Source organism: Perca flavescens, chromosome 6 (genome assembly GCF_004354835.1).
Source record: "Perca flavescens isolate YP-PL-M2 chromosome 6, PFLA_1.0, whole genome shotgun sequence".
Lineage (NCBI taxonomy): Eukaryota > Metazoa > Chordata > Actinopteri > Perciformes > Percidae > Perca > Perca flavescens.
The window spans coordinates 31,754,793-31,772,649 of NC_041336.1; the positions used below are offsets into that span (position 1 = coordinate 31,754,793).

A 17,857-nucleotide genomic window follows, 5' to 3' on the forward strand; every position below is an offset into this window, starting at 1 on the left:
AAAAAAACATGATGGACTCTTCAGAAGAGGTAATTAACTTCACTTGAGTTTCTGCGCACAAAGTCGCCGGACGACACAATCTTCTGAATATAGCCATACTGAGAAATACAGTAGAGCTCTGCCTCCGGTTCCCAACTCCCTACGGACTGAATATCAAATACAAAAATGATCATGTAAAAATACATAGCTACAAATAACATGAAACAACTAAACACATTAAAAGACATTTGACGCCCAAACTCAGCTAGGACCAAAGGCCAGAGTAAGAAGGTTTGTCTGTTAGCAAGGACTTAAAAGTATATACAGTATAGTCTGCGCTTGTCGAATATACAATGCAAGGCTATTCCAGAGGATGGGAGCACCGACCGCAAAAGCTCAGTCCCCTCTACTTTTCAGCCTAGCTTTTGGGACATCCAAAAGCAAGTGGTTGGTTGACCTCAGTGTTCTGACTGGTGTATAGCCATGTAAGAGTTCAGCAAGATACAAAGGGGCCGAACAATGTAAAGCCTTGAAGACAAGCAATAAGATCTTAAAATTGATCCTGAAACATACAGGAAGCCAGTGAAGGGAGGCCAGGACAGGTGTTATATGTTCCCGTTTTCTTGTAGCAGTTAAAAGGCGAGCGGCTGCTTTCTGTACTAACTGGAGCCGATTTAGTAATGAGTGATCGATCCCCAAGTATAAAGAGTTGCCGTAGTCTAACTGAGACGTAATAAAAGCATGAATAACATTTTCAAAGTCTTTAGGAACACAGGGAAGGGGAAAACATTAGGGGCCTTTCCCAATTCCTGATTTTGTACCTCCTCAGCTCGTCGCTTCTTGGTCCTCCGGCTTGTGACCTGGAAATCGCTAAAGAAAACTAAAGAACGAAGACGTGGGGATGGGAGGCGAGGAGAGGAATCAGGGGTGCACACAACGGAACTGGGAAAGGCCGTTGGATAACGCAAGGGATGAAGATGAGACACTGCAGAACCTCAACAAGATCATAGCAAATCTGTGTATTTTGCCAAAAAAAATTATCCAAAATGGAACCAGCTATGGGAACCCAACTCTGGCTAAAAGAGGCTTAAAAAGCTCCACATAGCTGAAGGGAAGTTGGTGATAAATCTGTGTTGTCATGATGAGTGACACCTTTCATATTAAACATAGTTATTTAATCTACTGTTGATATAAGAAAACTTGATTAGTGCTGCTTTAAAGGTCTGTTAAAGGTGTATTGTGTATTTTATACACGTAGGGAAGTGATGCTCTGCAAGATATCAAACCCTTTCATCCACATGAGAAACCTAAATTCTGCCTCCCCTCTGACAAAGCGTGCATTGTGTAGGCCAACTGCTCCCGCATCAACAGTCACATTTCACTTTATGTAAAGCCAAGAGATGTGATTGGAGATTGTCTCGCCACCTTCTTACAATCTTTGATATTCACATGATACACATTGCTACACAAACGAGGCCCATGACTGGGGGGGCCCGAGGAGAAATCAAAAGGAATTTCTGTCACATGAACAGAGGCGGCCTGACATTTCACAGAGAGCGGTGGGGAACAATGCACGTTGGTTCGAATGTCACGGTAGCCACAACGATGACAGGAATCTGTGGGAGAGGAGAGGACTGGCCCCGCCCCGCTGGATGTGGCATGGCGGTGCCAGGCCAAAACTACTTTTGATGACACAGAGTGGTTAATCTCCTGACTCTGAACCTGAGTCCCAGGTACGTCTCACTGCAAGTATAATGAAGTCCAGCACTGCTCCGGAGCTGGGATTGTGGTTGCATATGATTAGCTTTTAGTAAACCATGAGGGAACCCAGACAAGCGTGTAAGCGTTCTGACTGGAGATAATAGCTGAATTCCTGTTTATCAAGAGGCATTAAATTTAGTTTTGGGCTTGCAGGATATCGACAGGACACTTTATATCCCTTCCTACGAGTCCGGGACCCCAACAGGATAAATTCGTAAACCACGCTTGGCCGTGAGAGATCAACTTCCTTGACCAGAAAAGGTCCTTTTTCAGCATTGCCCTCCCTTTTCCTCATCAGCTCAAATTCAGCTCGGCTCAAATTGAAGACGACATGAATGATTACATTCATCATATCCCACAATGACCATTCATGTCCGCCCTGTGACGTGATCCGTTCAGATCGCTGCGTGCCAGCAAGCGACGTGAGACTTCACCCGATCAGATCTCTGCCAACCGGAGCCCAGGCTGGTAACCCCCCACCCCCCCTTTCACCACTCTGCACACCCTCCCCCTTCTCCGGTGGCCTACGTGCAGACTGGCAGCATCTCAGCTCCAGCCTCTTTCTCCTCTTAATTAGATTCTGCCATCCCCCCAACCCCAACCCCTCACTGTGTGTGTTAACATCACCCCATATTACCCGATTTTCACTGTCCCACGCGCACACGCACAATTGCATTACAAATTCACACACAAACCGATGTTGGAGTATGCACACACACATTCACATTGTTGGAGGGCTTCAGCCACATTAATGGTAATTGTATGCAGGCTCCGTCATTGGCAGCAGAATAGTCTCCAGGTTTTTTTTTTAGAGTAACCATTCAAATGGGTTTGAAAACAGTGCAGCTTCCCATTGAAGCCCTTACCTCTTTTCTGTTGGATTCGTTTTTTCTTAAAGGTCACCTGATTCACCAACAACTATATACTACTATTACTACTACAACTATTACCACTTAATAATAATAAGAACTTAGCTATCTGTCTTTTTTGTTGTCACTCAAGAATGCTCCTTTCTCTTAATATTCTTTTAATAATATAGTTATTTGATTCTTTTTTCTTCATATGTAACTATCAGGTTATTTTTTTTTAAATTGGAGGACAAAATTAAATATAGACAGACAGATAGATAGATGATCGTCTTCAACTTGGTCCTTTGGAAAATATCACATGAGCACATTATATTTCATTACTCACTGGTACATCTCTCATCCTTACTGGGAATACTGTAATGGTTTTTAGGAGCAAGGTCTCTCACCTGGCATTTAAGATTTTCAGAAGTATTTTTTAATCTCCCATTGAATAGATTTTAGTCAACCTCGCAAAGTATACAGGCTTATTAACACTTAACATACACCCAACACATTGAGTATTAACCAAAACACAAACAACAAACACAACCTAAAGGCAATAGTAATGTATTGTGCAAAACAGTATAATCCCCCAAAGTGACCCAACGAAATTGAATGCAGTCCTATTGGTGCAAAACATCAGTATATATATATATATATATATATATATATATATATATATATATATATATATATATACATACAGAAGAGCCTCTATCACTATAAAAAAATATATAATTTATAAAGAGCTAGGTTATTTGTTTAAAAAGGAACGTTAAAACACAAAACACAGGCATACCACACAAACATGACATCCACTGCGTGATTCATCCTTAAACTCAAAACTCAAGTGGCATAAAGTTAAATTATGGCTACTGGTTTTTCAGTCCGTTTGTTTGCCTTTTACAAGAAACGTCTGCCCGATGCAGCAGTTCAAACGGAGAGTGTCCGGGTCGAGACTGATCTTTGAGTATGCTCTGGGCTTTTTTGAGGCAGCAAGAGCTCTAAATCATCCAGGGAGGGGAGAGGGCAGCCAGTGATCTTCTGGGTGGTGGTGAAGACCCTCTGGAGTGCTTTCCTCTCTGCTGCAGTGCAGCTGGCAAACCACACACAGATGCAGTAGGTCAGTATACTCTCTATGGAGCAGCGGTAGAAGGACACTAACAGCTTTTTGGCTGAGGTGGTTCCTCCTGAGAATCCTCAGGAAGTAAAGTCTCGGCTGTGCCTTTTTAACCAGCGCTCCAGATCAGGTTGTCCACTAAGTGCACGCCCAATAACTGGAAGTCCGAGACCCCTCTCCACACATTCTCTGTTGATGGTAAGGGGCTGAATGTCGGTTTTATTCCTCTTGTAGTCAATTATTAGCTCCTTGGTTTTGGTGGTGTTAAGGACCAGGATGTTGTCCGTGCACCACTCTGACAGCTGCTCCACCTCATCCCAATAGGCGGACTAATCTCTCCCACAGATGAGCCCCACTACGGTGGTGCCATCTGCGAATTTAATAATGCTGTTGCTGAAGTGGGCGGGGTTGCCGTCATCGGTGTACAGGGTGTAGAGTAGGGGGCTCAGCACACAGCCCTGTGGGTAGCCAGTGCTGAGGCTGAGGGTTGGGGAGATGTGGGGGCCTACTATCACCCTCTGACCTGCGCCCTGTTGCCCTAACATCCACAGCAATGAAATGTTTTGAAAAAATAATCACTGAAACAATTTTTATGTGAGGTCACACCATCCTTGGACCCAAACCAATGTGCATATCGTGCAGACAGAGGGGTTGAAGATGCACTGCTGACCCTGACAAACAACATATGTGAGCACCTTGAACAGGCAAAGAGTCTTGTCAAGATTGTGTTCATAGACTTCAGCAGTGCCTTCCTTCAACACAAACCAACCACACCTGATGGTAACAAAAACTGGTACACCTCTGGGTTAACCCAAGATTAGTTTTGTGGATTTTTGACGAACTGTAGTCAACAAGTCAAATTCAACTTGTGTGTCTCATCGTTAAAAGCCATAAACACAGGGGCACCACAAGGGTGCATTCTGTCCCCTATTGTATACACCTTATACACCAATAATTGCCAAGCAACCTCCTCAGACCACACTTATTTTAAATACGCTGATGATACAGCATTAGTGGGTTTTGTAAAGTCTAATATTGCATCCCTAGAGGGTTTTGAGAAGGAGGAGAAGGGAATTATAGTTCCACCTTCAAATATAAATAGTGTAGTGGTAGAGCGGGTTACAACATATACACGTGTGGGTGTTGAAATAGACAATAAACTGACATTTAATGAAAACAAGTCCAAAAAGTTGCAGAAGAGGATGTTTTTTCTAAGGAAACTCAATCACTTTATTATTTGGCCTTATTTGTGCCTTTGGTAACATGTACATTAAGGACCAGGAGAAACTGCAACGAATAGTCTGCCTGCCAATCGGAAGATTGGTGGTTCAATCCTTGGCCCTGCAGTCCCATGTCGAAGTGTCCTTGGGCAAGACACTGACCCGAGTTGCCCCCGTTGCTGTGCATCGGAGTGTAAATGTGTGTGAATGATTATCTGATGAGCAGGTGGCACCTTGTACGGCAGCCTCGGCCACAGTGTATGAATGTGTGTGAATGGTGAATGGTTCCTGTAGTACGTAAAAGTGCTTTGAGTAGTTGTTGAGACTACAAAAAACCTATATAAGAACAGTCCATTTACATTTACAAATAGGGTTGGGTACCGAAACCCGGTTCCTACGCAACTGGTAGGAATCGTACCGGATTACAACGCAAATTTCGGTTCCACTTAATGTGTCGACTGAAATATTTTCCCTCTGTAGCTCCGAAACAGACGTAAAAATATCACACTTTCTCTGTAGTCTATCGTTAGCTAGCTACAGTAAATGTAGGCTACTTTTAAAAGGCCATATTTTCCCTCTGGGCTCACCAAAACGGATGTAAAAGCCTTTCTTTGATGTCATTTTTCAGTTTTTCAAGAATCGGAATCGTTTTAAAAGTATCGGTTCGGCATCGGAATCGTAAAAATCCAAACGATACCCAACCCTACTTATAAGTTCGTAGGCATCTTAAACTATGAGCATACTGTATATATCAAGATTCAACTTAAAAATACATGCTTGTCATGTTTCCTCAATGTTTTTGTCTGTCTTGTCCTTGTTTTCCTGTCTTTTAATATTTTGTATTTATGTTTTTAATGTTATGCAGTAGGCTATATAACGATGGAGCGTGGAATGGTGACCACATGAATTTCCTACTTGTGGATAATAAAGTTTACCTTGAACCTTGAACCTTGAAGAAGCGGTGACCACGGAGAGCACGGGCACCTGGCTAGCCTTTAATATTTCTGAAGCACTGTCATTTTTCATACAGTGATCTTAAATGACCTGTAACAGCAAACAAGACTAACAGGGAAAAGAACGCTATTTTTTATATAGTTTTTAGTAAAGCCTCTGCCAAGGTCAGATTTTTCCCGCAAAGTCACAGTACGATTTGCGGCAGGTAGACGGTGCTACAGTAACACATTCTGATGGGTCACAGATTACTCTGTAACACCGGAAAAGCCTGTGTTAGCGTATCCAGCCTTTTGAGCCAGGTAAAAGGTAGCAGGAGATTTCTTTATATAGGCCTAATTGTATTTTTATTTTATTTTAGAAGTTATCTGTAGTAGTTCTGGCTGATACTGGGGCAGGGCCATCACAGGAAAGAAGGAAATTAAACAAAGAACTAAAAGCTAAAAGGGAAAGACGATAGGCGAAAACGTGAGTCAACTTCAGTTGGGCTTTCAACAAATGGAGACAATTACGGCATTGTAAATGATTCAAAACCCACCCTGAATTGGCCCCTTAGGTATGTAATATGTGTCTTTCATTCATAAAATAACTTGACAAAGCACGACGTGATTGTACGCCAGTAGCCTAGATTAAATTACGCCCCCCTTCCTTTCAGCGCGGGCGCTTTATTCCTTTTATTCCATGTTTGTGTTGGCCTACTATTTTCTTTTTCCTTGTCCCCCTGTAATGTTACTTGTGTAAAGCGTCCGTGGGTTTCATGAAATGCGCTTTATGAATCGAAGTTATTAGTACGTTGGTTGCTACAACAAACTCTTAATGCTTTGGCTCAGTGATAACGTTACCCGGTTTAGCTCACGAGACATCCAAAGTGGGCTAAGTTACCGTATGCTACACTTGAAATGCAACAATGCATCTGTATCTTATTCTGTTATTGTAAATTAATGATTTTCTGTCTGAGCAAAACATTCATCACAACTGTATGACCTCCTGGTAACCAGTGATGGAGTAACCTAACTCCGCCAGATGGATTGCTTTGCATTTACTCGGCATATCCATCTGGGAACTTTCCGTTGGAGAGCTTTTGGGAAGGGGCGAAAATCCTGGTTAGCTGATTGGATAAACCATCTGTCTATCACCACCTATGTTGGTGATAGACGGGCCAAATCAACCAATCAGATCAAACTCTTGACGAAACCAGTCGGGTGAAGAGAAAAAACCTTTCCTCCGAGAAAAGCCTCCAGTGCCAGTCCAGTTTTTACTCTTCTTTCAATGAAGGAATACTTTCTATTCAGATAAAACTTGCGCAATAGCTACGCTCATCTCATCCGTGGAAGCTGCCATGTTGTTTAGACAGAACAGTCGCTTCTCGTTGCGTCTAACTTAAACCCGCCTCAAAACCAACGCTGATTGGTCGGTCATTAGGGTGAACGGCTCCAAATTTTCTCTATCTCAAGATGCCAGACTGATCTGCGAGTGGAAAACTGGAGCTCACAAGATCAGGACGGTCTCACAAGGCTAGTGATGGAGTACTCAAGTCTCTATTCTCTGGACTCTAGTCCGACTCGAGAATCTATTCTCTGGACTCGTGACTTGACTTGGACTCGCGGACTGATGACTTGTACTTGGACTCGGACTCAAGGATATATAAAATCGGACTTGAGCATTCAGACATTGGATGAAGTTTCTGACTAAATAGCTTATAAAAATTTGATATAAGACGTTCCATCCAGGGCTGATGTTTTTTTGGGGGTAACACCCTTTACTTCACCGACAGTACTAACACAAGATGAAGCCACCATGTCTTGAGAAGCTTCTTGTTTATTGTTAACTCACTTTACATCGTCTTTGGGATCTCTTTTTTTCTCTTGCTTTTTCCTCACAGCCACACATTCTCAGTCGGACACCGCTACCGCTCGCTCTCCTTGCTTGACAACATACTCACTGACGTCACTCACTTAACGCTGCATTCTCGCTCTTACTTTCACTACTTTTGTAACAAAGGAATTGATATTGACATATGCAACTGTAGTGCATGATTTGCGGGGTCCCTACTACTTGTTCATATTTGGAAAATGCAGAGAGATGTGCCCCGGATCGTGAAATTCGCCTACATGGATTTTACATCCAATGCTGGAAAGAGCACTGCTAGATGTTGTTTAGAAAAAAGTCAGTAAATTAACTTCCTTTGCAATTGTGACAGTGGTGTCATTTTTGCTTACATTTGCTTATATATTTATTAGTCTTGGAATTCAAGGCAGACTCAACCTTGATGACTCGACTTGGACTCGAACACTGGGGACTCGAGACTCGACTTGGACTCAAACTCAGGTAATGGTGACTCAACTCGGACTCTGACTCAAACTCGCATAATGAACTCACATAATGAATGCAAGCCGACCGGAGCAGACCCACGGGACTGCGCCCGGCTGAGCCAGAGTTCCTGTAGCTGTAATAATGGATATAATGGCTGTAATTCATCATTTGTATTATCTTATGATACAAATGAATGTAAGCTGTAAAGCCTGTAACGTGGATGTAACCTTATGTGGGAAACCAGCTGATATGTGCATGCGGTCATGTGACCGGTTGCCAATCAGGAAGTGATAAAAAGCTCACCAGGTGTAGTCATTAGTCCCCTTGCCTCTCACTGAGCGCACTGCAATTGTGTGGATTCTCCTGATTCTCCAGGTATGAAAATGTTTGGCTGCGGTAATTTAGGGAGCAAGTACAACTTAAGGTTGATTTCTGATTTTGGTCCCACTACGTTGATAGCCAGGCACAAGTTCCCGTCCTTCACGGAGTGAACTGGGGCAGATTGACGGTAATGCCTATCAGCTCTTTTAGCCATGTGGTAGCAATTAATATTTCAGCTAAATGTTACCTTTTTTTTGTGTTGCTTATGCCACCACAAGCCATGCGCTACTTTTATAGAATGTTTTTCAACTTGTAGTTTCTTTGTATGTTTCAGTTTACCACTGACAAATGAGCTGCTGTGGCTGTATTAACTGTGCTATAGGAGTTTGTGTCCTTGCAAAGTAGGTTTATATTTTACTATTAATGTGCTAATAAATTATTTGCAAGACACTTTGTGACTTTGTGACTGGCCACTAATGTATGTTTGTTTTCTAAAAGGGGGACCAGTCCAGTCACTGTTTACTACGGTTATTTTACCATTTTGTTTCTTTTGGTTATTTGCCTTGGTTGATTATTTTCTTGTGATTTCATTTACAAGTGGTCTTTAGATATACTTTTTATGGAAGTTTTGACATAGGTTTCTCTCCTCAATTTATGTATGCTCATAGCTTGATCCTGTACAAGGCTGGGTCCGTGTCGACACACTGCCTCCTCGTGGTGAGACTGCACTGGTTGACACTCCGTTACGGTGTGTATGTAGCCTCGACACTGTAGATTTTGTAGTGACTTGCATGATATTTTGTAGTGACTTGCATGATATTTTGTAGTGAGTTGCATGATACTTTGTAGTGAATCGTGTATAAATAAGTGTGTAGTGCATGTCCTTGTCGGTGCTGGGCCTTCTGTCTCCTCTTTCTGCAGTCGTCTCACGGAGTGGTGTGCGCGTGCCGACCCGACCTTCCTAATTTGAGGAGAGTAAGACCACATGTATCTGCCATCTAATTTATTGTTTTATTATTCTGTCAAATTGCCATTTTAATTGGAAATCTTTTAAACTCTTTGTAATAAACCACACTTATTTTTGTACAATATTTGCCTCCTGTAAATTGTCCCTGTTAGCGGAAAACCAGAGTTGGTCACACAACATACTAATTAATATAGTAAGGGTTCAAAGGGTTCCTCCTAACCTTCAATAGGAGGTGGCGTTGTCAGGTTTGAAAGGTTTTATGTTGCTCCGGCACTACATTTCTGGCGTTGTCGGCAGGATTTCTTTTTTTATGAGGCATGAGTATTTGTATGTATTTTGGTTTATTTTTTGTTGGAATAGAAACAGTGGCTGGAGCTGGACTACAAGAGAGGATGGACTGCTGAGACGAAACCTGTGATGGGAACCAAAGGCCTGTGACGACAAATTTCTCATTGCTTGTTCTCCCTCTATTGTATTTTTTTTTTTTCTCATTTTTAAAGTGTGAACTAAGCTGCTGAAATGAGTGTGGATGGGGAAGTGGAGGAACTGTTGGCTCTGCGTGGGGAGGTACAGAGGTTACGGGTGGCTAATGAACAACTCAGTCAAGGAAGAGGCGCCAGCTCTCATACAGGTACTGCTTCTGCTACTACTAGTACTAATGCTGATGGGCTACCCCCTAGAGACAATTTGGCTCCACAGAGTTTGCTTACAACACATTTTGTGTACATTCAAAGAGAGCGAAGGTGTCCTCACTGCTCAGGTTCCAAATCTGATTTAACGATTTATGATTGGATAGAAAATGTAAAGTCATGCTTGAGAGATAGGCAGATGACCACCCAAGAGAAGGCCCTCTTCCTGTATGATCATTTGGAAGGGGAAGCAAAAGTAGAGATCAGATATCGCTCATTGGCAGAGCGAGAGGATCCAGACACCATCTTAGCAATTTCGAAAGAGCTCTATGGTTCCTCCGTTTCCTTTGTAAGCATGCAAAAACAATTCTTTGATCGCAAACAAAAAGATGGGGAATCTTTAAAGGAATTCTCCCATTCTTTGTGGGCATTGATTGAAGATGTGCAGCGTGCTTACCCTGATAGGTTGACAGACAGGGACATTCTGGTTAGAGATCAGTTTGTTGAACATGTGCGTGATGTGTCATTGCGGAGGGAGTTAAAGAGTCTCTGACGACAACGTCCCTCAATTTCTTTCTTAGCCCTGCGACAGGAAGCAATTATGTGGGTGGAAGAGGGTGAGGGATCTTCTAGGCAAACTCGAGCTGGACTTCACCACTGTGGGGTTGATGTAAATGTTGAGGGGGCCTGTCATACAGTAGGAGTTGGAAAGGGATCTGAATTTTCCATTTTGCAAGAACAGTTAAATAAACAACAGTTACAGATTGAAACCATTATAACAAGTCTATCTAAAATGGAATCTGCACTTGACCAGGCTGGTTTCGCTCTCTTAACCCCAATTATCAGTTCAATACAGAAGGCTTGCCCATCTGCCTCCATTATCGGAAGCCGGGACATGTCCTTCGCCAGTGTCGCCAGGGGCCAAGGCAACCAACATCCAGCATGGCCGGGGTCCATCTGGATGCAAACCCTGCTCCAGCTTCTACAGGACCTTCAGGTATGGCCTCTGTCAGCAATGCCAACGGTAGTAACGAGACTAGCCCTAATTATCCTTCTATGCAGATTCCCCCTCTTTCAAACGCTTCACGACCCCTCATAGGTAGATGTCCTATAGTTGAAGTGGAGATGGGTGGGGCAAGGGTGAAATGTCTGCTAGATACAGGTTCTATGGTTACCACCATTACTGAGTCACTTTTAAAAGAAGTGTTCCAGCAATGGGGCCCCGAAACTTGAATCATGTGGGTGGTTGGCTTTGAAGGCAGCAAATGGTTTAGACATCCCCTATGTAGGATATCTGGAGTTGGACATCCAAGTGCTGGGTAAAAAGATTCCAGGTTTTGGTGGTGAAAGACACTCCCTGTACATCACAGCAACACATTGTTCCGGGGCTCTTGGGAATGAATGTAATCATAGAATGTTACAAAGAGCTGTTTGCCGAGCAAGGGGATGCCTTATTTGCCACCTTGTCGGCCATTCAGGCAGAGGCAGGTTGGGAGCAAGCGCTCCGCCACTGTCACAGGATAGAGGCTTGCCCATGCGTTCCAGAGGGTCATGTCCGTGTCTTTGAAAGGGCCGGGGAGTTTATTCCAGCTGGGTCAGTTAAGTTTGTTAAGGTTACCTGCCCAAAAGTTCCATACACCCCACCCACCACAATGCTGTTGGAGCCCGGTGGCTCAGATCTTGCACCTGGCCTGTTGTTGTCCCCCTGTCTTGTGACCGTCAACAATGGCGTGGCTTATGTACCTGTGGTTAATGTGGGAGCCACAGGGGCTACTGTTCACTCAAAACAGGTTTTGGGAATGTTGCATGTAGTTGAAGGAATAGAGGAAGAGCAGTTGTGTTTTAAGAAAGGGAATGAGGAGGTGGCCCAGGTGACCGTAGTAAGCGCACAGGCTGCAGAGGGGCCCCCCCTCACCATCTCAGACACTATTGCAGCTCTAGACTGGCCAGGACTTTCCCCTGTAAAAGAAAAACAGGCAAAAGAGTTACTGGAGAGGTATAATCACATCTTTGCCAAACATGAGGGAGATCTAGGGTACACTAGTGAGATTGTACATGAGATACCACTCATTGATGAGGTCCCAGTCCGTCAAAGGTATAGGCAAATTCCCCCAACACAGTGGCAGGCAGTAAAGGATCATATTCAGCAGCTCCTGGATAGTAAAGCGATTAGGGAGAGCAACCGTCCTTATGCATCACCGATTGTCTTGGTGCGGAAGAAGACGGGAGAGCTAAGGATGTGTGTTGATTATCGACTACTGAACGCCAAAACGAGAAAGGATGCCTATCCGTTGCCCCGGATCGAAGAGTCTTTACATGCCCTTGCTGGTGCTAAATGGTTTTCTACACTCGACCTGGCAAGTGGCTACAATCAAGTCCCTGTAGCTGAAGTAGACAAAGCCAAGACAGCCTTTTGTACACCATTGGGCCTGTTTGAGTTTGAGAGAATGCCTTTTGGCTTATGTAATGCTCCTGGGATGTTTCAGAGGCTCATGGAAAGGATATTTGGTGATCAGAGTCTCCAATCAGTTTTGCTGTATTTGGATGATGTCATTGTCTTCTCCTCTTCCATTGAGCAGCATTTGCAGAGGCTGGAGATGGTACTTAGCTGGCTTCAACAGAAGGGTCTGAAAGCCAAACTGAGCAAATGTCATTTCTTCAGGAAGGAGGTCCAGTATCTTGGACACCGTGTGTCCAGAGAGGGAGTTGCAACTGATCCGGAGAAGATCTCTGCTGTGGAGAACTGGAGACGGCCCCGGGATGTCACAGAGGTCAGGTCATTCCTTGGTTTCTATAGCTATTACCGACGCTTTGTAAAAGGGTTCGCACAGTTAGCCGCCCCCTTGCACCAACTTGTGGCTGACATAATTAAAGTAGCCAAACAAGATAGGACAAGGCCAGCAACAGTACTGACCAGTATGTGGACTGAGGAGTGTGAGCAAAGCTTTAGTGGCCTTAAGACTATGCTTACAATTGCACCCATCTTGGCCTTTGCTGACTTCACAAAGCCTTTTGTCTTGGAGGTTGATGCTAGCCATCAGGGGTTGGGAGCAGTCCTTTCACAAAAACAGCAGGGCAAGCTAAAGCCAGTTGCCTATGCCAGCCGTTCATTGAGGGGTTCTGAGCGCAACATGGAGAATTATAGCTCAATGAAGCTGGAGTTCCTCGCACTTAAATGGGCGATATCTGAGAAATTCAGAGAATATCTGCTAGGCAGCAAGTGCACTGTATACACTGACAATAACCCTCTAAGTCATTTTCAGAACCTCAAGCTGGGCGCCACTGAACAACGATGGGCAGCCCAACTAGCGGCCTTTGATTTCACTGTGCATTATCGACCTGGAAGGAACAATGGTAATGCTGACTCTTTCCCGGCAGTACAGTGGCCAGGCAGAATGTGAGGAGGCTGACAAGCAGACTAGGAGCCCTCCAGCCATCCAGCATGATTCAGAGGAATCTGAGGTGGTGACACAGCAACAAACTGCAGCTTTTCCAAGTCGATCTGGGACTGAACTGGTTACCCTGCAGAGAACTAGTATTTATTTATGGATATCGAGGCGTAGTCGGGGTGGAGAGGGGTTGCAGTTCGGTGGGCTGGGGATCTCATCGCTGCTTTTTGCAGATGATGTGGTCCTGATGGCATCAGGAAACCGATGGAGTGCCTTCTCCAGATAGGGAATGAGTCCTTACCCCAAGTGAAGGAGTTCAAGTACCTTGGTGTCCTGTTCGCGAGTGAGGGGACAATGGAGCGGGAGATTGGTCGGAGAATCAGTGCAGCGGGTGGGGTATTACATTCAATTTATCGCACCGTTGTGATGAAAAGAGAGCTGAGCCAGAAGGCAAAGCTCTCAATCTACCGGTCAGTTTTCGTTCCTACCCTCACCTATGGTCATGAAGGCTGGGTCATGACCGAAAGAACAAGATCCAGGGTACAAGCGGCCGAAATGGGTTTCCTCAGGAGGGTGGCTGGCGTCTCCCTTAGAGATAGGGTGAGAAGCTCAGTCATCCGTGAGGAGCTCGGAGTAGAGCCGCTGCTCTTTCGCGTCGAAAGGAGCCAGTTGAGGTGGTTCGGGCATCTGGTAAGGATGCCCCCTGGGTGCCTCCCTAGGGAGGTGTTCCAGGCACGTCCAGCTGGGAGGAGGCCTCAGGGAAGACCCAGGACTAGGTGGATAGATTATATCTCCAACATGGCCTGGGAACGCCTAGTGATCCCCCAGTCAGAGCTGGTTAATGTGGCTCGGGAAAGGGAAGTTTGGGGTCCCCTGCTGGAGCTGCTACCCCCGCGACCCGATACCGGATAAGCGGACGAAGATGGATGGATGGATGGATGGACAAATTCACACCATTCCTGCTGTATTTTATAAAATAGTATAGTCTCTGACCAGTCTCACAGCAGCCAAGTCATAACTGATATGAGTTCCCAAACGGTCAGGTCCCTATACACCACACACCTCCAGAAGCAAATTGATTTGGCAGAGATAAAAATTAAATTAAAGAAATGCAAAATGCAGGATATGGATCTTGATATGTAAATCAAAAGAAAAACCTTGCAGAAACTGGATTTGGAAATAAAGAAACTGGAGAGAGAAGTAAATGATGATTTAAATGCATACTTTAAGAATGACAGTAACACAATGTATTAATCATTTTTTTTGTTCTTCTCCCAAGCTCGCAGCAGACAACTGAGACATCTCCAAAAAATAAACAGGTCAAAAAACATTCTGATGTCTTTTCCTTGATATATAGGCCTACTTTATACAATTTAATAAACCAAAAACAAATGTGTGCTTCCAAAGCCAAATAAAACAGACATAATTCAGGAATCAAAAGTAATTGGCAACATATTGGTAATATGTATGTAATATAATATAATGTTGTGCAAGACAGTGCAGGCAACAGTGATGTCACACGCCCTCTCTGGAGTGACTCTTAAGCTGCTTACACATATAGCCGACGGCCGACCGTTGACAGAAAAGCCAGTCGAAATGATCAGTCTCCCCGTGGTGGTCCAAAAAGTGCCACAGAACACACCAAAAAGACGAGACGAGACGTAATACATCTCTATAACAGCAGGTGGCGCTAATCTGTATTGTTGCCCAACAAATGAAAACCGGCAGCTGATTGGACGAATGCATCACATGGGTTTGTTTTCTCTGGGAATTCAAAGCCAGACTGTCATGGTGGCCGTTCAGAATATGATCTCATATTGTACTAAAATAGTTCACTGAAACATGTTTCTGAAAACATTTTAAGTGAGAAATCGGCCATGCAGTTGCTGAATCTGTCTTCATTTCAGCTCAACAAAGGTCAGTTTAAAAGATTTTCGTCAGATTTTGAGAGACACCTCATTCCACTCGCCATTTCCGGGTGAGTCCCGACTGCCCTGCTGCCGACTGAACATGTCAGGTCAGCCAAAATGAACGCCGACAGCCCCCCAGACTGACGACGGCACGGCACACACCGAAGAGATTCGAGTCACTGACCTTGCCAGACTGTCCAACGGCCGATAATCGGCCCTGTGTGTCAGCACCTTTAGGTGGTGAAGGCACTGAAAACGGGTCTTCAAAAGGCCAAATGCCATCTCGATGCGGGCCCTTGATCTTGCATGGGCAAGATTGTAAGAGTGCTGTGTCTGGGGGTCTGCAAATAGAGTTAGAAGAAACGGCTGACATGCATATCCCTTGTCTCCAAGCAAAACACCAGCAAATTCCCCTGAGAACACAAAATGTAATAGTTAGAAACAGAAGTATAGTTAAACTGTTGACACTATCATGATGTTCAAGGTGCTTATCAATAAAATGCCTGTGGCTTGCCTTGTAAAAGTTGCTGGGAAATTGTAGAGGCCCTAAAGACTCTGGAGTCATGGACCGAGCCAGGCCACTTTGCCTCTACATTGCTGAAAATGCAGTCAGCATCACAGATCATCTGAAACAATAGGTTGTGTCAAGGTCATTTCATGCTCAGAATTCATTTAGGCCTATGCAGTTGACAGACAACATAAGTACTTACCTGAACATTGATACTGTGGAAAGATTTTCTATTCACAAAGTCTCCCTCATGAGCACCTGAGGGGCGTTTTTATTCTAATGTGAGTGCAGTCCAGTCCTATAACATTAGGGAAACCTGTAACCCAAAATAATGAGTAATGGCCTACTGTGACAGTAACACAAATCTGTAATTCATGTTAGGCCCACCTGCAATTTTGTAGAATTCCTCCTATGGTAATGAAGATGTTCAAGAATCCCCTTATTGCTAAATAAATGTTTCTGATTGAATGGGAAACTGTGGCTTTGCTGATATTTTCTGCATCTCCAACTGCATGTAAAAACATGCCACTAGCAAAGAACCGTAGCCCTATACACACTGTCTGTGGGATGGTGAGGGCATGGCTCCGAGATGTGCGGTGCTGAGTCAGCAGTCTGCACAGATAGCGTATTCCATCAGCACAAAATCTGTATCGCTCATACAGATGGCTGTCCCGAAAAACTCTTTCTCGTCGGAAAGCCCTTCTCAGTAGAAGTGCTTCTTCATCCAGCACGTTGTCTTTGAACAGGCACGCCATAGTAAACGAAGAAACACACACGCAGCCAGGGAGCTTTATATATTGTTCATATAGTTCATCGAAAACAGCCTTGCAACTTCATCCGCCATTTCAACTTTATATAATACAAACCTCGAAAAACACACAGTGCAGACGTCTTCATAAATACAATATAGTTCAAAAGTAATGAATATCAATACCTATAAAAAGTAATAATGGTTGCTAAAATAATTACAGGAACATTTATAAATCTCAGAATCAAAATTGCTTTATTTGCCAAATGTAGAATATAGATCTGTCAATCTGACGAGGTGATGATTATATAATGATAATAATTTAGGCTGTAGTCCAAAAAAATTGTAATATGTAGACAGAAATGATTCTAAAATTACTATTTAACTCAAAAGGTATCGTAAATAATAACAAGACCAACAAACTTGTGGTAAACAGTGAAATTAACGTATTTGAATAGTTACGATAAAGTACATCTTGGCGCGTCTCCACCCGTCTGACGTCCGTAATCAGCTATAAAAATATGGAATAACTAGGCCTATTAAAGAACACATTAGTTTCGCTGATCAGAGTGACTGCTGAGTGAACAGAAAATGCTCCAGGATTAAATAAAACCCAGCTGTTAGCCTGGTCGGGAGCAGGCTAGCTGCACAGAATAAATCTCCACGGTGATTTATGTGCCTCCGCTTTCGTGAAACCGAGACAAGGCTAAATTCATCCAGGGTAACGGGGAAATCCCGGCTTAATCCCTTATCTTGGTTTTGTGAAACAGGCCCCAGAGAGTCACCGGGGCGTCACAACAAATGGACTTACATAACGAAGTTCGTTCACTGCTGGCTACAAGTTATCAAACACAACAAAGGCTGTCACTTGAATGGCGTTTTGAGCTAACGTTGGCAATCAAACAATCATAGATAGCTAAAACGTTCTGTTATTGTTTGTAATGAGAAAAGTTTATTTCATGGATTTCACAAATTTCAGTATGACACCTTTTAAATCTGAGCACGCGCAACTCACATCTGCACTCGACTCACATTGGGCAGTGACAACGCTACGCCACTACTTCATCAATAAAAGAGCTAAGCCAGAAAACACGCTATTTAGAAGTAGTTAATCTATTGATGCTACTGCCCAACACTGCTTGCAATACAAGTTACTTTCAGTGCCGTGACGCCGTCGGCACAGTTTCCTAATG

General features: G+C 43.8%; 1 long non-coding RNA gene and 1 pseudogene across 1 annotated transcript; one reads left to right on the top strand and one right to left on the bottom strand.

Annotated features, from left to right (window-relative positions):
* The first annotated feature begins 8,113 nt into the window (after window positions 1-8,113).
* Window positions 8,114-8,876, top strand: LOC114557741 (uncharacterized). The gene is made up of 3 exons (XR_003692832.1): window positions 8,114-8,567; window positions 8,652-8,700; window positions 8,848-8,876. It is a non-coding gene; the product is annotated as an uncharacterized LOC114557741 (long non-coding RNA).
* A 6,885-nt stretch (window positions 8,877-15,761) lies between these two features.
* LOC114557379 (putative nuclease HARBI1) lies at window positions 15,762-16,671 on the bottom strand (annotated as a pseudogene).
* Between the last annotated feature and the right edge of the window lie 1,186 nt (window positions 16,672-17,857).